This window comes from Schistocerca cancellata, chromosome 1 (genome assembly GCF_023864275.1).
Source record: "Schistocerca cancellata isolate TAMUIC-IGC-003103 chromosome 1, iqSchCanc2.1, whole genome shotgun sequence".
Classification (NCBI taxonomy): Eukaryota; Metazoa; Arthropoda; class Insecta; order Orthoptera; family Acrididae; genus Schistocerca; species Schistocerca cancellata.
This window is the reverse complement of record NC_064626.1, coordinates 1208887422-1208905881: the sequence shown is the minus strand read 5'-3', so window position 1 is coordinate 1208905881 and position 18460 is coordinate 1208887422. Positions and strand designations below refer to the sequence as shown.

At 44.2% G+C, this 18460-nt stretch overlaps 1 protein-coding gene across 2 annotated transcripts in view; it reads left to right on the top strand.

Annotated features, from left to right (window-relative positions):
* Positions 1-18460, top strand: part of LOC126094646 (uncharacterized) — a 1573713-nt gene that overhangs the window by 1296831 nt on the left and 258422 nt on the right. The gene's annotated exons all lie outside the window — the stretch shown is intronic.

Sequence of the window (18460 nt, the reverse complement as noted above, 5' to 3'; positions counted from 1 at the left end):
ATTACGGTGATTTCGTTGTTGTTAGGTAAGAAACAACTTTTTGGGGTGCAAGTTCCGGTAGGTTAAATTATTATTTGGTTCTGCTTACGATCTTTAGGGATCTTTTTATCACATATTTGTCGTTCTGGAAGTCTAGCTAATTGTCTTCCGTACACTATTATGTGTGCTGGAATTTCGACGTTTGCGAGCACATCTATACACGTTACTAAATTAAAGCCAACCGCCGCGTTTCTCTGCATGTACGTGAAGGTTAACCTCAGGTACTACTGCAGGGATTTTGATATAGTTTTCACCAATAGACAGATTAATTCAGAGGATGATTTAATATCGCTACGCCAAACAAATCGTCTGGCAGTAAATACTTAATGTTATCCGTTTGAAGCCAGGGCAGGTTGATAGTTTCGTCTAAGCACTTCAAATATGCACGGTCAGCAAGCGATTAAAAAAAAAAAGACAACTGACAATTATAGTATATTGTTTAGGTAAAATGTGCTCGCAAAAGACGAACATATAGAGTACTGGTGGATGCAGATCGATGAGGTGCAGTTCCAATAAGACTAACGTGTGATAAAAAAATTCCAAAAACTCAATGCTAAAAGTCCTGATTGTTTTGAAAAGCAGCAACCAAAGGCGCTGTTTGTGTGGTAAATATATGTACTGAAACCGCTTTAGCAGTTCTGAACATTTGCTTCTTATCTTAAAGTGATTTGTGGTGTTCACTCAGTGTTACATGCAAATGTTGCACGTGGTTTGACCTACTACTACGAAAACAGTTTTTACGTGAAATGTGATGTAAAATGTGGTCGGCAACATAATGTAAACGATCAAACATTTCGTTAAAATGAACATGTTGGCTGCCTCTTTTCCATAAGGTTACATTTTGCATAAAAACTTTTCAGCTTAATAGGTTATCCTGCTGTGTACCACAGACAGAGTGTGCACAATCTCTACAGACCATAATATTAAGATTTTGAATGATCTCTAAACCTTAAAACAATCACGCTTTAAGTAAATAAAACCACAGTAACAAATGTGGCTTTTCCAATATTACAGTTGCGGAATTCGATCCTTCCACCATGAGAAGATTAGCTAACGGTTCAGACTAAGATGCATCTGAAATTACTAGGGAGCACTTTTCAGATGGAAACCATTGCATAAGTGAATTAATATTTCAGTAGCGATTGATGACATTTGCACGAGGTTTTGTGGCAGGAAATACTCTCGCAGTATTCTGATTAGCTTATGGTTGCTTGGTGCCGTACCTGACCATTTAAGTATTTCTTATTTCCTTTCAGTATACTGGGCAAGGTACGCTAAGTAATTAATGTTCAAACGAAATTTTATGGACTCAGCTGACGAAAAGAATTACCATTTTCTAGCTATAGGTTTCATTGTACCATCGTTTTTATTAACCAGTTAAAGCTTTGTAAGCGCTTCCTTCTGACAAATCAATATTTTCGTCAATGAAAATACATTTCATGTCATTGAGAGTCCCAGGAAAATGTAGGACCGCTAGGATAGAGTGAGAGCACTGTTACATTGTCTCAGCAGAGTATATTTTGTGTCGTCTCGTTGTCACTGTATGCTTGTTTCATGGAAGCAATGAGAGGATGTTGAAACTTCCTGGCAGATTAAAACTGCGTGCCCGACCGAGACTCGAACTCGGGACCTATGCCTTTCGCGGGCAAGTGCTCTACCATCTGAGCTACCGAAGCACGACTCACGCCCGGTCTCACAGCTTTACTTCTGCCAGTATCTCGTCTCCTACCTTCCAAACTTTACAGAAGCTCTCCTGCGAACCATGCAGAACTAGCACTCCTGAAAGAAAGGATACTACGAAGTTTGGAAGGTAGGAGACGAGGTACTGGCAGAAGTAAAGCTGTGAGATCGGGCGTGAGTCGTGCTTCGGTAGCTCAGTCGGTAGAGCACTTGCCCGCGAAAGGCAAAGGTCCCGAGTTCGAGTCTCGGTCGGGCACACAGTTTTAATCTGCCAGGAAGTTTCATATCAGCGCACACTCCGCTGCAGAGTGAAAATCTCATTCTGGAAACATCCCCCAGGCTGTGGCTAAGCCATGTCTCTGCAGTATCCTTTCTTTCAGGAGTGCTAGTTCTGCAAGGTTCGCAGGAGAGCCTCTGTAAAGTTTGGAAGGTAGGAGACGAGATACTGGCAGAAGTAAAGCTGTGAGACCGGGCGTGAGTCGTGCTTCGGTAGATCAGATGGTAGAGCACTTGCCCGCGAAAGGCAAAGGTCCCGAGTTCGAGTCTCGGTCGGGCACACAGTTTTAATCTGCCAAGAAGTTTCATATCAGCGCACACTCCGCTGCAGAGTGAAAATCTCATTCAAAGAGAGGATGTTGTTTGGCGGCTAGTATGCTCTTCTACAACACAAACTGCACACATGTTTCTTTATTCATAAGAACAAGAAGTTACTCTACTTAAGATAGCTCAGGTGTTGTGGTACAAGCTCTTCTGTAATAGTTCACGTTAGCCTCATTGCTGGTGATGCACAAGACCATTACATACAATACTGTGGTCGCTAGGTACTGACTGACTCTGACCTAGAGGCTGAGATCACTGCGACTGCGACTCCCATTGGGCTACAACTGATGCCTCGACTCGTTGACTTGCGGGCTGACTGACTGACTGGGCCCTCCGTCGCGTCGCGTGGATCTTCACGGAGATGACTGATCCTCCGATGTGTGATGGAGTTCACAGCAGTTAGTGCTTTGCCTCCCATGCATGTTGGTGTTGCGTCTTCAAATGTGGATTGTCTTCTGGGGTGTCTCCTCAGCACAGGTCTGCAGAGCTAGCTATGCAGCGAGCAGGTGTGGCCAGCGGGTGGTGACGTTGCGCTGCAGTTGGCGGCCCAGCGTCCGGATTTGGGCATTGTGCGACCGGCCAGCACGTTCGTAAAAGGTGCGGGCGGTCGTCTGGAAAAGGTCACGGAGCAGAGGTACTTCCGCGACGGCATGTAGATGAGCGGTGGGAAATTCGTAAGGCAGGTGTAAGGCCAGCCGAAGGATGCGGTTCTGCAATGTCTCCAGCTTCTTCAGGTTCGTGTCGGCGGCGTTCCCCCAGACGACAGCGGCATATTGGAGTACAGGGCGGAGCAGCGCCTTGTACAGGGTGATGCCCAGCCGCGGTGGTAGGTGGGAGTCGGGATTCAGCACCGGGTACAGGGTGCGGAGCCTGTTCCGCACTTTGGCCTTTACTTCGCGGATGTGCGGAACCCACGTGAGGCGGCGGTCGATGGTGACGCCGAGGTAATGCGCCGTTGGGCGCCACAGGACAGGGCTGCCACCGACGGTGAGCGGTTGCAGACCCGCAGGTACGAGTCGCCTAGTGACGAGCAGGAACTGGGTCTTGGCACCGTTGAATTGGAGACGCCACTTGACTGCCCAGGCTGCCAGGGTGTCAACGGCGAGCTGCAAACGGCGGCGCATGACGGCGGCATTGAGGCTCCTGGTATAGAGAGCCGTGTCATCCGCGTACAGGGCGAGCCGCACACGGTCGATCTACGGTGCATCAGACGTGTACAGCGAGTACAGGAGAGGCCCCAAGACCGAGCCCTGCGGCACGCCGGCGTTGATGCGGCGGACGGAGGACAAGCCCTGCGCGGCCCGCACATGGAAGGTCCTATCGGCAAGATAGGAAGCGATGAGACGGACGTGCGACGTCGGGACCCCAAGTTCAAAAAGTTTGAACAAGAGGCCGCGGTGCCACACACTGTCGAAGGCACGCGACACGTCCAGGAACACCGCGCCGAAGAACTCGCGCTGCTCGAGGGCGACGAACGCATCTTCCACTAGCCGAAGGAGTTGGTGAACTGCCGAGTGGCCCCTGCGGAATCCGAACTGCTCTTCGGGCAGGAGGCCTTCCTCGTCGACGTGGCGCTGCAGCCGCCTGATGTACACCCTGGGCCCTCCGGTCCGCGGCGGCGGTGTAAATACTGGCGGTCGAGAGGGCGTTGCGGCGCCTGTCTTACGAGTTTGTCTTTGACCTCCCTCCTGATAGGCTTGCTTGCTGCGGCATCTATTATCGACTTCGACCATAAATATAATAGACTGGCCCTGACGTCATTTTCGTGGCTCCAACATCTCAGGGCTAAAGTCACGTGAATGTTGGCAAAACATGGTTGTTTCGTGTTGCGCTTACGGCTGTACTCAGCGTTTTGTCGGGGGAAATGGCATTACATTTCACGTGTAAGTGTTCCTATGATGGTGCAGATGCGTTTATGGAAATCTGCTGAAGTGACTTTTATGTTTTTTACACTTGAAATAGAGTATCACGTAAATTAAAATGTTGAAAGTGATGCCTGTAAAGTCAGACTCATATTCCATTTTCGAAAGTATCTGTGATAATTCGGTTACAGAAGTAAGTATAACTGTTTCTCGTTCCTACTCATAGGTTCCTTAAGGATGAAAACCGAAGGCAGCTTTGGATACAGGCCCTGAAATGGAAAAACTTTAAGCCATCTGCACATACGCGCCTTTTTGTATATACAAATGAGATTATAATAAGGTAAGAGCAACTATAGTCGACCGAGCGAGGTGACGCAGTGGTTAGACACTGGACTCGCATTCGGGAGGACGACGGTTCAATCCCGCGTCTGGCCATCCTGATTTAGGTTTGCCGTGATTTTCCTAAATCACTCCAGGCAAATGCCGGGATGGTTCCTCTGAAAGGGCACGGCCGACTTCCTTCCTCATCCTTCCCTAATTCGATGAGACCGATGACCACGCTGTCTGGTCTCCTTCCCCAACCAACCAACCAACCAACCAACTATAGTCGACACATGAAGAGAATTTTTTTCTACCTTCTGATACTATTAAATAAATGTAGGCTCCGAAATTATTTTCTGAAACTTCAAAGTCTCACCTTTCATCTAAAATATCATTTTTTTTAAACTAATAGTTTAAACTTTTGTAAAAATAGTAGGAACTGAACCTTTAGAGTGCACTTAAAATTGATACTCTAAAATGGACCTGCTCCTAAAGTCGACAATTTTGGCACCTATATTTGACGTAATTCCCATATCCCATTTTCTTTTATAAGCGACTAGAGCTCAAAACGCGGCGAATCCAATGTTACAAGTTTTGACACGATCCCACTCTTACCGCTTAAAAGAATTTTAACGACATTTTACTTTAATTGATAGTTTATAGTAATTTCGTCCCGCTGGCCACCAGAGGGGCGTTCGATGTATTTGTTAGATTTTATAAATGGTACTGTGAACAAATCCAGGACATATGTAGTTCTGACATAATTTTTCAAAAAAAAGTAATTTTTGTTGGAAGCGTTTGGCAGTCAACTGAGAAATGTGGGTAAAATACGATACAAACATAGGATGGCAGACCGCTGATTTGAAATCCCGCCACTTTTTGCCAACAGTCACGTGGTTTATGTTGGAGCCACACCAGCCCTATAGCTTCTGCACAGCAAGGCCAGTCTACTAGTATCTATGGTCGAAGATTATCGATCTTCTCGCAACCTCTTTGCCGCCTGGTGTGCTGGCAACAGCTTAGACCAGCACAGTAAATGTTTCGGGTTTCCTGCACTCACAACTCTGCTGCGGTACAGATAACAGGTGTGTCACAATGTGCATGATGGGGCCAACGAGATATACGGGTACCGCAACGAATTTGTGACGTGACACAATTCGGATTATCCGCCGTACTTCGCGAAAGCTCGGTTCGGTGGTGCGCCCACAGAAAATCAATATGTAATTGACAAGGTACCCCTCTAAGGGTTTTAACCTTCTCTTGTGCCGTCCAGAGCTTACATGCATTTAAAGGAGCAATAAAAAACGATTAAACTCCTCTGAAACAGTTACTTACTCCACGCCGAAGGTGGCTGCTGGCACTCCTAAGAACTACAGCGTCATATACTGTGACGCACGCGCCACGGGCTGTCTTTCTAGTGGGCCTCGGTGCGAGAGATATGGCGTGGTAACTGGAATCCTCAGTGGAAGTATCCGGAACAGTACAATTCTTGTGGACAGATGGTTCAAACGGCTCTGAGCACTATGGGACTCAACTGCTGAGGTCATTAGTCCCCTAGAACTTAGAACTAGTTAAACCTAACTAACCTAAGGACATCACAAACATCCATGCCCGAGGCAGGATTCGAACCTGCGACCGTAGCGGTCTTGCGGTTCCAGACTGCAGCGCCTTTAACCGCACGGCCACTTCGGCCGGCTCTTGTGGACAGAATCATCGTGAAATCCTGACGGTGTATAGACCAAATGCAGTGTTTCATCTAGCCTTATTGAAATAGTGCCAATAATTTGACCAAGGCCACACAGACGTGGGTGACGCTGTTTGGGAAAGAAGGCGATTGACAACGACCACAGACAATAATGTCCAGGCAATCGAGGAACCTATTTGCAGCAATGGCAGATTTTCTGACAATGACAACGTCCACACAGTCGTTATCTAATGACTTCGCGACCAAGCAGCGGATTTGTACCGTCGAGAAAATGAACTATTGGTAGAACGTTCAGACCGTTGTTTACAGAGACGTCGTGACTATGTTGAAAAACAGTGTCATGATCTGTGTCATTTTGAAGTGTATTGCAGCGTTCAATAAGACTTACTTTTTGAAGTCCCCCTAATAGAATATGTGAACGTCTCATGAGAAAATGTCACCAAGAAGCTGGTTTTGTTTACGGTAGGGTGGAGCTTCCTGAATCATGCGCTGTGTGTAAAGAGATAAGAAAATATTCTACTGCTCAGCTCGTGTGCACAGCTCGGACGCCATTATGTTACAGGACCATTATTTAAAAAAAAAAAATGTGTGTGAATTCCTATGGGACCAAACTGCAAACTGCTGAGGTCATCAGTCCCTGGACTTACACACTACTTAACTAACTTAAACAAACTTACGCTAAGGACAACAGACACACACCCATGCCCGAGGGAGGACTCGAACCTCCGGCGGGAGGGGGCGCGCGATTCGTGACACGGCGCCTCGAACCGTGCAGAGACATCGAACGGCGGACCGTTATAAACAAGTCGTGCACAAGCAGCAAGAAGTTTTTCTAAATATGTTTAATCCCGACAGCAATCATCAAGAAGGAGATAGAAGGGATAAGGCAGTGTTGCTTATGACAAGCTTCTGTGCAATATTAGGTCTGTTTAAAATAAGGTCTATCTTTGAAATACATCAATGCTTGTTACAAATCTTTACGCTACCAGTTGTACACATCCACCAGAATAACCAGCGACATCTGTTATAAATTTGAGCAACTGCTTACATTTAAAAATAATAAGAGGTTGGGTCTATGTGAATCATCTTCGTGGGGTTTTCTGAATAAGAGTATAATATGTGTTATTTCACCTTCATCAAAGTATTTATGTAGGCTATTTATACACAACAATCACTCAAACTCCATTACAAAATTACTTTATGGTAAAATTTTCGACGCCACCTTGAGATGTGGACTAATGAAGGAAATGGTGTGAGGAGGAGGAGGAGGGGGAGATTAGTGTTTAACGTCCCGTCGACAACGAGGTCATTAGAGACGGAGCGCAAGCTCGGGTGAGGGAAGGATGGGGAAGGAAATCGGCCGTGCCCTTTCAAAGGAACCATCCCGGCATTTGCCTGAAGCGATTTAGGGAAATCACGGAAAACCTAAATCAGGATGGCCGGAGACGGGATTGAACCGTCGTCCTCCCGAATGCGAGTCCAGTGTGGGAAATGGTGTGAAGGGATTTGAGTGCACGGCAGTTTTCCCTTCAGTCCAAACAAAATACACACAAACATTCCTTCCTTCGTCCATATTCTTGAATGATGAGTCCCACTCGGTTATCACAGAATCAAAGGTAAACCCGCTTCCAAGAAATTCAGAAAGTCAAAGCTCAGCAACATCACCTCATCATTTTCTTTTGTTTTGCCAAACGCACCATACCACATGTACGAGGAAAGAAAAAAAGTTCAGCTTGCCATCCGATTTCGTCAGTTCATCTCAATCTTACAAGGGCGAAGAGTAATTTGCATTTTGAAAATTCCTAGGGAAAGGAGGTGTAAGATTGCAGAAATGCGCTGGATGTTCAAGAGAAATCTTCAAATAAAGAAGAGGATTCATCTTCTTCACCTGAAGCAGAATCGGAAGAAGAAAACGTATCTTGTGGTTTCTACAACATCAAACATTACGGCCCTCGATCTGCGAAGAAATGGGAATGGATCAGGCGTGATAAGTGCAAGTTGTCTTATCATGTAATCTGTATGGGGGCTGCTGGTCCTTGTGGAAAATGCATGTAACAACTACTGAAACAGTTAAAAATGTAATATCTCATATTGTGTACAATTGTATGACAGTTTATAGTGATTCACGTAGCACTGTTTATGATTCAAATAACCCCACTTTTTTTATTTTTTCTGTTGTTTCAACATTTTAAATTTGCTATTTACAATGAAGAAAAATAGATCTCGAAGCAATGTAGTTTTATCACACAAAAGTTAAGATGCCTAATAAAATATTTACCATCTCTTTCGTGTCTAAAAAGTTGAAATGATTCATTTAGCCCCATCTTACCCTACAGAAGAATTTCTCTTTAATTGGAAGGCGGACTCCCGGGTGAAAAGCTTCTCAAAAAATTCCTGTTGTATACAGTGGAAGACAGTGAGGCTAATTTAAGCTAATGACATAAAATTTAACTCACGTCATAAGATAACAATATTTCGTGTTTGTTCACCATATATTCTCACTAAAACAACAATTCACCGTTACACCTGCAAGTTATCTAAAAAAAATACTGAATACTGTCTCTGGTTGTAAGATCTGAGCTGTATCAATAAAATGAACTGTCGTAATGAAACCTGTACTGTCGTAATGCGAAGGCAAAGCTGCACTGTAATAATAATTAATTATCGTGATGTAAAGGGAAGTCTTTCATACTGTAAAAGTTAACAATCTGACTGCAAGAATTTTGAACAATATAAAATGTCTGAATAATGAACTTTGACATAAAACCTACGATAATTAGTTTTGCAAAACTGATCACAGATCCAAGAACTAAAAATAATACACAACACAGAAAAACTAACTGTCCCTGAATGACATAAGTTGGCCCTGATGAAATTTAAAAAAAATCAAAATATTTAATCCTTACCGCTGTTCTGCGCAAATCTGGATAAGGCGTTGCAGTACTGCTCTGCCTTGCGCGCCGCCATGCTGGAGCTGCATATTACTGTATCTTCACAGAGACGCTCGTGAGGTTCAAGAGTTCTCTGTTAGTTGAAAATCGAAGTACACCTTTGAAAAAACCATGATCAATTAAAAATTGTAAGAGAAAGGTAAGTGAAAAATGAAACATGGGCATAAATGACAACACTAAGTTTTTTGTGTACTGTGAAAAAGTGATCAAGGCTGATTTTATAGTTAATGAATGTCTTAACATCCAAACAATACGCATTCCTATCTTTCAAATCTAGCAGCTTTCTTTACAATTACCAAGTTAGTCCAATGGCGCAGCAATAATGAAAAAAAGTAACATCAATATAATATTTATCTCCCACATTCCACTTCTGGTAAACACTTAGTTGCAGCCGGCCGCGGTGGTCTAGCGGTTCTGGCGCTGCAGTCCGGAACCGCGGGACTGCTACGGTCGCAGGTTCGAATCCTGCCTCGGGCATGGGTGTGTGTGATGTCCTTAGGTTAGTTAGGTTTAAGTAGTTCTATGTTCTAGGGGACTTATGACCTAAGATGTTGAGTCCCATAGTGCTCAGAGCCATTTGAACCATTTTTGAACTTCGTTGCATTAAACTTCCTCCATCACAAATCAGTTTCTTTTATTACCTTGGTATAATCATATTCATTAAACACTTTAAACTTAAAGCAAACATTACCATTGCTTCCTCATTCTAACACAGCTTAATATTATCTGCTCAGTGCGCCCTCACGCACACCGAAGATAATAACTTAACTTCCGCGATACAGCTTTACTACATCGCTGCGCGCTTACAATCGATTCAGATACCAAAATTATACATGACATCTATCACACCGCGTCCAATGTATCGCGTATCTTCGGCTTTAAGCTGTACAGTACTGCAATGTTTTCACCTCTGATCGGTCTTCTGATATTATATATCGATAATTTTTGTTTTTGTTTTCCGTCGAAGACATGCAGGGTCTTCGAATTACACTGTCGTCAGTGAACCGGAGACGACGGAGGCAAGTGTTAGTAAACGCCGGTGTAAGTTTCCAAGGCTGTAATGGACGCGCCGAGATGGTGCCTCCCGACAAAAAGAGGAGTGCCGTGCCCTTGGTCGGGAAACCTCTTGTCGTGAAGTGTGCGGTGGGCGACGGGCGAACGACCGCGAACGAGGCGCGGGCTGACTCAGCGACCGTAGCTCTCCGTCCCTGTCCCACATTCTGCCCGGCGCGGGCTCTGTCGGGGGGGGGGAGGGGTGCAAGATTTGCCAATGAGAGCCGAGCGTGCTTAAGCCCACTTACAGCGAAGAGCAGGGCCAGCCTGACACAAAATTAGGCGCGACCTTAGTGATTCTAATACAGTCGGACACTAATCTCTACGTGCACCCCCATTTTGTGGCATGTAGCGTACAGCCTGGATGCATAGAGGTGGACGTGCCAGCGTCCACGTCCACGACATAAACCGAGGTCTTCAGACCGGTATTGTGCACTCCAAGCGTGTTAGATGCAACAGTGTTTGTTTACTGCGGTGCAAAAGTCAACATACACTTCGAGTCTGTCGTTAGTTGCAAGAGAGACGTTGCAGTGAATACAAAACAAGTGGTGTGGTATGTTGATGTAATAGACGTGTATAGCAATACGTAATTCGATCACGTAACATGGATTCAAAAAGAACCGAAATACACTACTGGCCATTAAAATTGCAACACCAAGACGAAATGCAGATGGTAAACGGGTGTTACAAAAAGGTACGGCCAAACTTTCAGGAAACATTCCTCACACACAAATAAAGAAAAAATGTTATGTGGACATGTGTCCGGAAACGCTTAATTTCCATGTTAGAGCTCATTTTAGTTTCTTCCACCTACGCTCAATGGAGCACGTTATCATGATTTCATACGGGATACTCTATCTGTGCTGCTAGAACATGTGCCTTTACAAGTGCGACACAACATGTGGTTTATGCACGATGGAGCTCCTGCACATTTCAGTCGAAGTGTTCGTACGCTTCTCAACAACAGATTCGGTGACCGATGGATTGGTAGAGGCGGACCAATTCCATGGCCTCCACGCTCTCCTGACCTCAACCCTCTTGACTTTCATTTATGGGGGCATTTGAAAGCTCTTGTCTGCGCAACCCCGGTACCAAATGTAGAGACTCTTCGTGCTCGTATTGTGGACGTCTCTGATACAATACGCCGTCCTCCAGCGCTGCATCAGCGATTCCATGCGACGGAGGGTGGGTGCATGTATCCTCGCTAACGGACGACATTTTGAACATTTCCTGTAACAAAGTGTTTGAAGTCACGCTGGTACGTTCTGTTGCTGTGTGTTTCCATTCCATGATTAATGTGATTTGAAGAGAAGTAATAAAATGAACTCTAACATGGAAAGTAAGCGTTTCCGGACACATGTCCACATAACATATTTTCTTTCTTTGTGTGTGAGGAATGTTTCCTAAAAGTTTGGCCGCACCTTTTTGTAACACCCTGTATATTATACTAGAACTGACATGTGATTACATTTTCACGCAGTTTGTGAGTGCTCTGAAAAGCTAATCATTTTCATATCACAGTATCTTCTTCCTGTCGGTTAAATTTCGCGTCTGTAGCACGTCATCTTCGTGCCGTAGCAATTTTGGTTCAAATTGTTCAAATGGCTCTGAGCACTCTGCGACTTAACTTCTGAGGTCATCAGTCGCCTAGAACTTAGAACTAATTAAACCTAACTAACCTAAGGACATCATCACACACATCCATGCCCGAGGCAGGGTTCGAACCTGCGACCGTAGCGGTCGCTCGGCTCCAGACTGTAGCGCCTAGAACCGCACGGCCACTCCGGCCGGCTGTAGCAATTTTAATGGCCAGTAGTGTATCTACCTCGAATCCACCACTTGCTACAGCAAACGCAATTTCAGGTCTGGATTGTAGTAGTCAGGCTCAAATGAATGTAGATTGTAGAAGTAATGCAGACATTAGGAGACTTCACAGGATAGAATAGCACGGACAGTCACTTTAAAGAAGTCTTGAAACTGAACACCACAACAGCAACATTTGACACAATGTTTGTAAAACAATGATTACTTACACCCAGTATGCAGTATGAATGTTGGTATTATTTCTACAAAATATTTATATAACTCCTCTTATTTTTCTATTCTTCAAACTTTAGGCCTCTTTTCCTCTGTGTTCCTTGGCATCTTCTCCCTTTGGGTTTGTAGGTTACAATTCTCAGAGGTAAAATTATTCTGCAGACTGATAGGCTGATCTGGATCGGTAGTTAGGGTTAATTGCAACAAACACGGTTGCTGTGCTGCAAACTAGGGCGAACTAAAGTGAGATGCGGTAGCCTGGTCTGCAAGCACTGCAACCGTTGTGTTGACTGATAGCTGTGACTCTTCATCCTGTTAATATGTTCATTACATTCCTTTTTTTCTTTTTTTCAAGACTTTTATTTCCAAACTTATACATGTTCAGTTCATTCCTGGTTATATCTAACCTACTACACACTTGTATAGTTCTGAGCTATCTCATTTCTGCTGCCTGAATTCTGCTCTTTTGTTGTTTGTATGTGGCCCATGATTCACTTCCATACAAATAGGTAGGAACATCCATGGTCTTATTAAATTTCACTCATGTCTCTTTCCGTATGTATGTCGGTTTTCAGCCAAATATTCGTTCTACAACATTTCGATTCTTCTCTGCATACCTATCAGAATCATCTATAGTGTCACATCTTAGGGAGTTCAAATATTGTACGTAATCTAACATTACATTACCAAAAGCAATTATTGATCTTTTAGGGCATTTTCTCATGAGTTATCCCCTTAATTTTTTCTCACTAACAAATTCTTTTTGTAGGTCACCATCCTTTTTTCAGTCATCATTTTATTTGCATCAAACTGCGATTCCCATTGTCAGATGAAACGCTACACCCTTGTACGATACCTTTGTCAAAATTACCCTAGAATGGCAGAGGAATTTTTGTAGAGCCCCCCAATCTTTTTCAAATGTAAAGCATACTTCTTTTTACATTACTCTCCACAGACGTTCTTTGTTATTATCGAAAACGTTTGCAAAGTCAATGAATACTGAGTAGCGAATACCAATATTTCCAATACATCGTCCCCATCTCTGTAGGATGTAGACTGTGCTAAAGAAATGTCGTGTGACTAGGGCCTCCTGACGGGTACACCGTTCGCCGGGTGCGAGTCTTTCGATTTGACGTCACTTACGCGACTTGCGCGTTGATTGGTATGAAATGATGATGATTAGGACAACACAACACCCAGTCGCTCAGCGGAGAAAAATCTCCGACCCAGCCGGGAATCGAACCCGGGCCCTTAGGATTGCCATTCTGTCGCGCTGACCACTCAGCTGCCGGGGGCGTACAACTACTGTATGACAGTGGAAGTTGCATGCTTCTTTTTTTTTTTTTTTTTTTTTGCTCTCATTTTGTTCGTTTTCGTTCGTTGTATCTGCTCGGGGCGGACGTCGCAAGACACCCGTTTCAGTTCGTCGTTGATCCATTAACTCAGTTTTTTTTTTATTACAGAGGGCAGCTAACCCTCTGACCGAACACGCTCAGTTACCGTCCCGGCGCCACTCAGCTACTGGGGGACTGTGCTGTGCGCGTTACAGTAATCAGCATCGTGTTATCCAGGGTTGTTGACGTGGCACATTTCTTTTCGCCAGTAGTCAACTCAGCTAGGCGGAAGTGCCGGAGGAAACGGCGCCGCGCTGCGTCCTGTCCGCGCCGGCTGCTCACCTGCCGGGTGAAAGGTCGCGCCAAGGTCAGCAGACAGGGCCGGCGGCGGTCGCTTTCACTCGCGGTCCGTCTCTCCCACCCCTTCACCCGCCCCCCTCCTACATCCAGAGATTAATAGCCGCACGCGGGGGCGTGACGGCGGCGCATCTCCTTCTTCCGCCTTCCCCTGCCATATACCAGTGGTCCCAGCATCAAGGCTTGTGGGAGAGCAACGATTCACACTAGTCCCTTCTCCAGTAACCTGCAGATCGGATATAATATTTCTAAGGGTCGGATTTGTGCAGTCATTTTAAGATAATACAAATAATACGAATATTGTAACCAAACATAAATTCAACTTCGCCGGCCGAAGTGGCCGTGCGGTTAAAGGCGCTGCAGTCTGGAACCGCAAGACCGCTACGGTCGCAGGTTCGAATCCTGCCTCGGGCATGGATGTTTGTGATGTCCTTAGGTTAGTTAGGTTTAACTAGTTCTAAGTTCTAGGGGACTAATGACCTCAGCAGTTGAGTCCCATAGTGCTCAGAGCCATAAATTCAAGTTTTTGTACGTTCATCACTGTGATTGGAGGTATGAGTGACTTACCTGTCCACTTATGCAATAAAATGGAACACCTACAGCCGTCCTTATGCTGTCGTTTATTATATGGCTACCAGTTTCGGTGCTGAGGGGGTAACACCATCAGCACACACGATGCAGAAGTGGCTAACATATACAGGGTGGTCGGAAAATGTCTGAAACGCTCGAAGGGGTGTTGCAGGGCAGGTTGCACCGTGACATAAATGTTAAGAAAAAATTCGATACGTCGCACCGTTTCCGACTTATTAAGCACAGAATGTAGCCAATCGGGGAGTCGCGCGCTCTCTTTCAAGCGGCCTGCCAGGGCGTTTCAGACATTTTCTGACCACCCTGTATAACTTGTTTTTGCAGACGACCTGTAACAGTTACAGATGTTGGCCACTGATCCCTCGTGTACATGCATGGTGTCATTCTCAGCGTCAGCTAAGGCCTGAAGATTGTGACCTGAAGCACCGAAACTGGTAGCCATATAACAAACGACAGCATAAGGACGGCTGTATGTGTTCCATTTTATTACATACTTATACTCAGTTTTATCCGGAAGAAAAAAAATCAGCTACAACATTGACTAAGGAAATTAGGACGATATGTTGTTTTATTTCGAGGAGTCAGTTTTCTACAGTCGAAAGGAGAAAGTGATATGTAAACAGTAAGAATATAGTGACCAAATAGGTATACAACTATCTCAGATGTCCGCCGCTCGTGGTCTCGCGGTAGCGTTCTCGCTTCCCGAGCACGGGGTCCCGGGTTCGATTCCCGGCGGGGTCAGGGATTTTCACCTGCCTCGAGATGACTGGGTGTTTGTGTTGTCCTCATCATTTCATCATCATCCAGGAAAGTGGCGAAATTGGACTGAGCAAAGGTTGGGAAATTGTACGGGCGCTAATAACCACGCAGTTGAGCGCCCCACAAACCAAACATCATCATCATCAACTATCTCAGATGAAGGGGGAAAACATTACAACATGGATTAAAGAAGTTAGAAAGCCTTAGAGACGTCGAACATCACAGAGTCTCAAATGTCTGGAACATGTACAGCACAGTGCAAAATTTAGAAGTGTTTGAAATTGAAGGTAGAGGTAACAGAAAGGGACGAACTTGGATAGAAGAAGAAAGGAAGTAGGCCACCGTACACTCGACGAAGTACTGGAGAAGAAACTAAAATTGTACCGTGATCCTAAGTAGTAAATGTGCTTGTAATAATAATAATAATAATAATAATAAACATTCGCAATGAAGAATCGGTAGCTGATACCTCTTTTTATACTGTTGTCATACAGTTTCGCAGGGAATAGTAGCATATAGGTGGGCGGGCAAATAATGGAAACTGATTAATAACTGTAGCTTCAATAATTAAAAAAATTGATTGTAAAGAATAATTTAAAAAAATTGAATGGGAATTTAGAAATCTGTACCCATGTCCTGAATGAACTTTAACTGGTGCTAATATTAATAGACCTTCAATGTTAAAACATTGCTGAATAAATTACAATGTGAAGTAAAAGTAACGTGAAACATTTAACTTGATTTGACTACTGCTGATTATGACACTGTCGGTGCAGGATCGCCCCTCGGCTGCTCGCGCGAATTCCTCTGGTCTGCTTCGAACCTCATGATGCAGGATTCTCTGCGGGGGCGAGATGATGAACAGACGGCTGTGACTGATGTAAATACATGAATAAATTTGGCCTTCGTAATATCTTTTATAACACTTTTTAATATACAGTTGGATTACACACTTTTCAACAATACTGGTACAACGGAGCTAGTCATACATCCACCCGCTGCCACACACAGAAACAAAGAGGTGAAGATACTGCAATTAATCAATTGAAGAGCATATCTCTTCAACATTGTCTTTGCCACAAAACAATTCATTGCTTTTCCTTTGGCTTTATATATATATAGCTTACATGTACAAAAAAAAAGAACGAAGAAAGAAAAATAATAAGATTGATTCATCATAGCAGACGGCTCATCGTGTCAGCGAACCAGTTTCCTACACAATTAAACAGAACTATGCTGCTGAAACCCGTTAAGAAGAACAATACAGACAGCAGTTCTTAACGTTTAAAAACTGTAACCTAAGAAATGTTTCAAATGTGTTTAGCAAGACAATGGACTAACTCATTTTTTTCCATGTTTACATAGCAACGGAGCTGAAACACGCAAGGTTATTGGAAGGATTGCCCTCAGTGTAGCTGGAGCAGACAATTTTTTGAAAAATTTAAGGGATGCGCAAAGTATGATTGCAATTCCACCGTGCAATAGCTACTTTTTTTGTTACTCGACAGCAAGGAGGTAAAGCTATTGGACAGATACCTTTTTGTTTAGGTGTTTTTATATACATGCAACCATGTAAATGAATATAGCAAGTGTGTTACGTGAAGACGTGCTGAATAAATTACAATGTGAAGTAAAAGTAACGTGAAACATTTAACTTGATTTGACTAGAAACCTCGACGTTCTAAGAAGTCTAAAGTAATTATGCACATTGAAAATATTATTCCTGACAGCAAGGGACGAAGAAACGCTATGTGAAAACTGCGAGGTGCCAACAGGGTTGGAGGCAGCAGGTAGCTGTGTCGTGATTCCACAATAGGCGAGGAGAGCTTGGTTGGTGGCCATATTGAGCGGTAGCGCCACACCCTCAGATTGGCAACACATCTGGGTGTCGGTATGCAGACCAGTCTTACCTAAGCTGAGGACGTTTACGGCACACGTCCTCCATTCCGCCACAAAATTATACCTCTCCAAATCTGTTTCTCCGTGACTAAGTCTCTCGCGCTGTGTCCTTACTGGCAGAGACTTCAGCTGGCAACGCAGCGTGCTAGGGGGATTTTTGGATGGTGGTAGTGAACAGCCGAAAAGAACGAGTGATTTATTGCCTAAAATAGGCAAAAGTGGTGCGTGATTCCAGTCAAATGTCAAAGTTGATTGCATCATACAGCCGATGAAACCCGTTTGGATTCCGTTTGGATGTCCCATATATTTCTACCGCGAGGACACGATACTTCAATATTACACACTTTTTCGCAGTGTCGTCATATCTCCCAGTTCACTGCGGCGTGTCGGCTGTGTGGCTTTGTAATTCTGTTGCTAAAGTTTATTATAAGATTTTCCAAAAGGGGTGGTGGAAAAGGAGAATCGATTTATTTCCTCAAGGAGCCGCTGTTTCACCATCACTGTGAATCTTACAACTTCTTTGTACCTATCTCTGCTTACTTCAGAACCTGCAAAGACTTCAGGTGCTGCGATACACGGATATGTTTTGTAGACCAGCTGTTTCAGTTTCTCCTTAAACAACCACGTTAGCTATATAAATTATGCAATGTCATCTTAATCAAAAATTATTTCCTATAGGCCGAAAAGTTAGCCGTATATTAAGTGACCTGCAACGGTGGCGGTGGGACATTACACCCATATGAGTTAGCGTATTTTCCTTCTCTTCTCTCACTGCCTTTTAGGTAAACACAGAAATGCTATCGAAATTCGTGAAGCAACCAGCGTGTCACTGTAATGGTAATAATCAGGCACAGATCCAAGGAAGGGGATGGGCGGAGGGTTAGGAGTCATGTCGGAGGAGGGGTAAGAGTCATATGGATCATGACGTCCCCAAGAAAAATAGTTAGAAAAATTATTTATTTTTTACATGTATAGGATGAGTCAAAAATATCTTTACAAATTCGGTATGATACAGAAATTTACTGAGATAAGTTACGGAGTCGGTAGATGTGTCATTTTGCAGCAGACAACATAAAGTGTCACATAAAAGTGTCAAGTGTCACTTTGGTTCGATGTGACTACCATTTGTGATGCGGCAAACATCCCACTGGTAATCAGGATTTTTCTCCACACTCGTTTGCAGCAAATCGCTTCTAACTTGTGCAACGGCAGTGTAGATTCGATTTTTCAGGTCGGCTAAATTGTAGGCCTCCTTTAAGGTCCTCTAGCATATTG